Source organism: Wolffia australiana, chromosome 5, assembly GCF_029677425.1.
Source record: "Wolffia australiana isolate 7733 chromosome 5, ASM2967742v1".
Classification (NCBI taxonomy): domain Eukaryota; kingdom Viridiplantae; phylum Streptophyta; class Magnoliopsida; order Alismatales; family Araceae; genus Wolffia; species Wolffia australiana.
Genome location: NC_135839.1, coordinates 13400032 through 13407431, shown reverse-complemented (window position 1 = coordinate 13407431; position 7400 = coordinate 13400032).

Below are 7400 nucleotides of genomic sequence, written 5' to 3'. Positions count from 1 at the left end.
GTCGTGGACAAGATGAAAATGCAACGATGAGACGAGAAAAGCACTAAACACGAGAAAGAACGAAGAAAACAAAACACGATACTTTGAGTGATTTCACCCTATCTTCGATGACAGTGTCGGACGGCGGGGATGAGGTCGACGACAATCCTTGATGGCATGCGCCATCAGGTGAGCAATGATGATTTTATCATTATTGGAGGTGACGGAGATGTAGGTTGATACAAGCCAAGAAATGGCAGAGTTTCAAGTATTGTGCATCATAGTGGAATGTTGGGTTATCGGAGATGAAGATCTTAGTAACCTCATTGTGAACAGTCTAGTACGCCAATTGGTGTTTTTTCTTTATGTTTCCTGATCTCAATGTCACTTCCTCAATCTATTACGGTTAGACTACAGTGAGGTAAGTGTGATCTTAAAGGGATTTATTTTATATTCTATAAAAGGTTTATTTATTTTGAATGAGCAAATAACTCAATTAATTATAATTAAGGAAAAAATCCAAGGGTGCTTGTTCGACAAGGATGAGGGGTTCCTATTTCTGACTCCACGATGGATAGATAAAGGAAGGTAAAATGTAACTACCCTCAAACTTCAACTCTAAACTCCTTCTAAATTGATATATATGTATCATCACTAGAAATTGGACTAATCTAAGTCCTTCGGTTTTCTCTCTCCTTTAATATGTATGGCGGATTGTCATCATGACACCTAATTATTTTAGTACAAAAGTGAATTAATTCATTTTAAATATATAAATAATTTTAAATTATTATTTGTGACATATAAAATTAGGTTCTTCATATATTTAACTTCACCAAATTTCAGGAAATCTGCAAAACCATAAAATCATTATAAAAATAAAACTAAAATTGTAAGATAGTATATTAAATCTAAATAAATATTTTTATGCCTTTTTAAATTAATTTAATATTGAAATATTTTTCATAAAATTACGTTCAAATCCTGTACAATAAATAAATATTTGAAATTTGTTGTAGGATTAGAATGCATGATTTGAACCATTAACAGCATGACACTGTGATCGTTTCAGTAAAAATATAGCGATAAAATAGATCAAATGGTGACTAGAATGATGTAATACGATGTCGGCCGGGATCGATCGGCTCGTATTACATCACAGGAGACGGTGAATCGGTTCGTATTATCAATGAAATGAATGCCAATTGAGAAAATAGAATGAGCGTCAAAGACGTCCTCGAGAGGGAGGAGAATCGTGTCAAACAATAAGAAGATATTGATCCCAACCAGACTCTCAATGACCCTTGGAATCAACTAGGATGTCTAAGTAATGAGAGGCATTTTAAAGCCCCAAAGAGTTTGACGCCTAAGTGATGGCACACGCCATCAAGGATCGCCATCGACGTCATCAGCGCCCCGCGCCCACGACGTTGAAGACCGGGTGACCTTGCTCCGGTTATCTTCCTTGCTTTCCGTTCTCTTTCGTTCATGTTTTGTTTTACCCCGTCTCTTCCGACCGTTTTTGTCCTGTTTCGTCGCTCCCGCGACGGTCGTGTCTCGTTGTTTTTTCCACCGAGGGGATGGATGTCTCCATCCACCCTTCTCCCCTCGTTTCTTCCCCCAAATTCCCCCTCATTTCCCCTTTATTTTCTTCAGTTCTGTCTTGTATGTGTTAAGGGGAGCCCATTTAGAAGGGCCCCCAAGTCGGACCCATGATGGCCCACTTAGGACACAACTCTTCTCCCCATTATAAAGGAAGAGAGGGTGCCCTAGGTCAGGGAGACCCATTTTCTTTCAGTAAGGCATTTTATCGAACAGGTTGTGGGTCTCAATTCCTCGTTTGAGAAGAACAGAAAGAAGAGGAAGAAGAGGAAAGAAGAAGGAGAAGGAAGAGGAAGGGAAGGGAAGAAGGGAAAGAGGAAGGGAAAGGAGGGCCGCCGCCGCCGTCGTCGTGCGCCGCACGCCCTCACGCAGCCGCCACTCGCGCCGCCACTCCAACGATGCCGCCGTCAAGCGCCGCCCCGCGCGCCGCCGCCGTCCGCGCGCGCCCGACACCCGCGCGCCCGCCGCTGCGACACGCCACCTGCGCGCCCCGCCGCGCGCCGCCACGCCGCCACGCCGCGCTGCCGCCGCCAGCGCTGCGCCGCCGCGCCGCCGCTGGCGCTGCCGCCGCTCGCTGCCGCGCGCAGCCGCCGCACCGCGCGCGCTGCCGCCGCTGCGCGCCGCCGTGCCGCCCGCACTGCTGCCGTGCCATCACGCCGCCGTTGCGCCGCCGTGGCGCTGCCGCCGCACGCCGCTGTACGCCGCCCGCTCACGCCCTCGCCAGGCCGTCGCCCCATGCTGCGCCCACCGTGACCGCCGACGTCCGACCGCGGCAACACCGCCGCCGTGCTCGCGCCGTTATCCCACCGCGCCGCTCGCCGACGACCACGCTGCCCTGCACCGCTCCGCGCCATCCGCACGTCACCGCCACTCCGTTAGATAGGCGCTCTGACGCCTAGACCTCAACGACCGATCTTTACCAGCTGCTCCGACACTGTCGCTGCCCGTCGAGCCGCCGTGATCTCTCCGGCACCCGTCATCCAACCCGCTCCGACATCGGCCGTCGTCAAATTCCTGCACTTCGAGCCCGTCGTTGAAGTACGCCGTACTCTCCGACGCTCGTTTATTTATTCCTTGCAGTATCTTTTCGTTTCGACTCCACCGCTCTCGCGCTAGGTAGGTGAGTGTGGTAAAACGAGAGAAAACTACGATTTGAGTGTCTTACCGGTGCGGACGAGTCCGTCCGTCACGTGCTAGCCCAACGGACTGAGTCCGTTCGGCCGTACACGCCTCCGTCTCTCCGATGAGGTTTGAGAGGCCCCCGTCGCCGTCACCCGGCGACTCTCGCCCAAGCTTGGAGCTCGGCCCCTCCCTCGAGTCGGAGCCTGCACATATGACACGTAGGGCATTCTACATCCACGTAGTTACATACCCGTTAGGGTATCGTCGGATGACACATCGCCGCTCCTGATACACATCCTTTATCATCACCGAGCCATCATACTCGGTGACGACAGGACGACGTCCTGGCGTACGTCCTGCATCACTAAGGATCAACAGTCAACCTTCAACCACAGAGAGGGCTAACACACAACGAGGGTGGCTATCCTATCGATGATTGCACGTAACCTGGCAGAGGACGAGATAGCGGACGACGAGACTGGAGAAAGTAATAATACTGGAATTTAGTGGAGGGGAGACGAGCAGGTACCTGATTTGTCGATAATTCCACAGCCTAGGACGCGTCTGAATCAATGTCGACGGAGAGAAGGGCAACGGGCGGAGGAACTGGTCGAGCGGACGTGGGGCCGGTGAACAGCGAGAACCGGACGGACAGGGAGGAGGCCTCACGCGGGCAGGCGGGCGCGCGGGCGCAGGCGTGGGAGAGGACGACGCGCGCCGCGCAGGTGAGGACAGGCGCGCCGGACGCGGCGTGTGCCTGGCACGCGAACACAGGCAGGCGCACGGCGCGCGGTCGCGGACAGGCGCGCATCGTGCGGTTTGGCGGGCGTGCGGGCACGGCGTGCGCGGGGCGTACGGGAGCACGCGAGTGCACGGTGAGCCGGTGGGCCGGTGGGCAGCGCGCGAACGCGGGGCGTGGGGAGGACCGCGCACGGGCGGTGCTGGACGGGCAGTGGGAGAGGGCAGGGCGCGCGGATGGCGACGGGAATGGGGGGCGCGGTGACGGGCAGCGGTGGATATGGTGATCGCGATAGCGGACGGCAACGGCGATGGGGCACGGTGGCAGACGGTGTTGGAGGTATTGTGCTGACGGAGGCGGAATTGACGGTGGCGGTGATGTTCTTGAGCCCAAGAAAGGAATTCTTGGGCTGTAACCGCCTAAGAAGCTTCCAAGAAAATGGCTTCTTGAACGATCTTGGAGAGCTTGAGGGCGGCGGTGGTAGGATCTTGATGTACGCAGGCGGCAATGCTTCTTTAATCTTCAATCCCCTTCGGAGTGATCTCGACGGAAGGGTCTTCTGCTCCAAGAATGGTCGCCTTCTGAAATATTTAAGCGTTCCGGTGTAATCTCGACGAAACATTTGGGCACGTCGTCACGGAGTGATCTCGACGTCATGGCACGGGCTCTATCCACGGAGTGATCTCGACATGGGCGAGGCTAGCCAGACCTCTCTACTCTCTACTCTCTACGATAGGTGGAGACACAAGTTGGAAAACTTCTTCAACAAATGACTCAAGTCGCCACTTGGGCCTGCTATCCCCTTATATAGTGAGGATAGGTGCGAAGTGAACGTGGGGGGAGGACGAATCGTCGCAAGACGTGGTTTGGCTTCTCCTTACAATTTGAAAATAAAACTGAAAATAAGGGAACAGGAAAAGGGACAAGGCCCAACACCGGCCCAGCCCATAAATCCAAAAACAAAACATCATAAAGACTCGTATCGTCTAGAATCATGCCATTTGACAAGGATTGAATAATTTACAAACAAACAATGATAACATTGTGAAACTATGGAGAAATAGAAATAGCCAACTTGTGGGACAATTTATGTGAGACTCACTCAAAGAATCATAAAAAAAAATAAACTTCTACTTATTTTTTAGGTTCTCCCGATTCTATGAAAAATAGTCCATAATTTATTGTGAAGTATTTTGAAAGTTTTTTGTGAAGTATTTTGCTAAAGGATAAAACATCCAAAAAAGGTGCAATGGGATTTCAAACAAACAATAGTGATGTCTGCACAGCTTGCACTAGTGGTGAATTTGATCCTAGGAAAGATTATTTATAGATCAACATAACAAGAGGAGATAATAATAAGGGAATACAAGAATAAAGAGATAGGTGAGACAAGTTATATTGAATCATCTTGAAATAGATTCACAACCAACTTAAAAAATTCATTAAAATTGAAGCAAGAAAATTGAGATTATGCACTTTCAAAATCTTTGTTTCATGATTACACTTTCCACTTGAATCTTTGTGCTTGCTATGTATTTGGTTTCCCTTGAATTTCCTGGTTACAAATATAAATTTAATAGATTTAAAAATTATAAAATCACTGCGAGAACCTAGTGCCCATTTATTAAAATCATACCAACAATAATAATAAATTACTAGAATATGGTCTGTCTAAGTAGAACAATGCATTTATTACAAAAGTATTCCTCTTGAATATCATGCATATCAGAAGAGGTATCTAAAAATTGAGGATTTAATTCCAAGAGTAGCATCAATCTTCATCCAAACACTTTTAATTTTGACTAATGTTTGGATCTGTAATCAAAATAATCAATGGTTAAAAAAATAACAATGATGAGTGGACCATCTCATCTACTTCTAATCTTCATTGAAAATAGTTATAACTTTACATTATAGAGCCACAATAATTCTACTTTCAAAATATTTACATTCATGAAAAGCTTTCAGTTTGTTTTTATAATCAAAGAATTCTCACGTTGTTCATTACTGAACTCCTGAGATTCATGTATTGTGTTTGTTCTACTTGATTTGATGGAATGTTTTTATGTCTAATTTTCCCAATAAATTATGTATTTTATTTTTTACTGAAGATGGCATGAATTTTCAAATATCAGCCTTTAAGAGACATACCAATGGTTCCTTTATAGGTTGTTCTACAAGCCCATAAAACACAATTACTCAAGTATTTACCATCTGCCTTACAATATTTTGAGAATATTTTAAATTTTATAGTTATTCAATTCAATTTTTCATTAGCTTGATGATGATATGGATTTTTTAACTAATTAGAGATAAAAAATGTGATTCATTAAAATATGATCCACCATCACTAATTACAGCTATTGGAAACCCAACTATTGAATTATTCAATGCTACTTTAGGAACATTACTCCTAGTGGATAGTGATTTTTCCTATTAGAAAGATAATTTACTATTGTCAAGATGTATCAATTTCCGTAGGAGGATGGAAAATATATCATTATATCAAAATTTTATATCTCAAAAATAGGCTTTAGTGGCACAGAACATTTTTTCCTCTAATTCACCACAGATTTACATCTCAAAAATTTTCCAAAATTCATAGGAATCTCTAAAAATGATGGAAGAAAAAACACATTGAATAACCTTTGAATAATTATTGTTTACTAAAAATTTCCACCACAATGAATTAAGTAACTGTAAAATAATTATCTGTTCCTCTTCAGGTATGCATCACCTAAGATATCAGTATTTTTTCAAAAATAGCATCTGATCAGATCCTTAGAGAAAAATAATTCAGTATTTCTCATTAATTTATTCTTATCTTGATCATTCAAATGATCCAGGTTCCTCCATATGGCCAAGTAATTCAATATATGCATAGATGTAGGGTTCTATTGCATAATAAGTATGTCCTTATCAGTGAAATTTCCAAAAATAAATTAAGGCGGATTTATATGTCATCTCGATAAATGATCAAACATAAAATTCCTATATCCATGTTTATCCTTTTATTTTTGAAGAAGCTTATTTAATAATACATCAACCTAATTAAATTTGGTTTAGATTAATTTTTTACAAAATATTTCATTTCATCAGGATCCAAAAATATAACTGTTTTACTTCATAATTCATAAGATCTCATTTTACCTATAGCAAAGATAATGACAAGTAAATCATTTCCAGAGGTGCTGTAGTGAGCCTGAGCATCTTTATGTTTTTGACGAATAGTAGACAGCCACCATTTTACTTTCAACTCGTTGACTACAATAGAAATAAAAATCAGAGGTAGACTCCAGTTTGAGCTTGAAATATTGGAGCTTCAGTTCTTGATATTATGTTTCTTGATATCTCTTGGAAGATTGAGATCCTGGGTCACCTAGATCTTGGTTTATTTCACTGGTAACCCACAGTGGCTGACTAGATGGCCTAGAACGACCCTGTTATACCATAAAATTGCCTTTATCAGGCTATCAGTCTTTTCTCTGCATGTATATGTAAAATGTTCTCCAAGTTAGCAAAGCATTTATCAAAATTTTGACCAATAACCGAAAAACTGGCCATCAAAATATCAATTGATCTCCTGATGAATTATAGAATATAGCAGCCATACATCTTTCTTAAAATGTGGCCGGACCATTACATAATCTAAAAGTCATTCTCCTAAATGCAAATTTAGAAATGAGCAAGTAAAATTAGTTTTCTTTCGATCTTCAGGATACATTTATAGTTTATTATAACATTAATATACATATGAGAAACATAAAAATGTTTACTCATTTTGTCATAGATTTCAATTTCATGTTATCCACACATATTCTGCATCTCGTTGAGAGTCTAGCTTCAATATTTTTCCTTGCTCATTTCTAGTCATGGTTATCCCTATTTTCATAGTCACTTCACACTACTTTATCTTCGAAATGTATATTTTTAAACCATTACAGTCCACATTAAAATT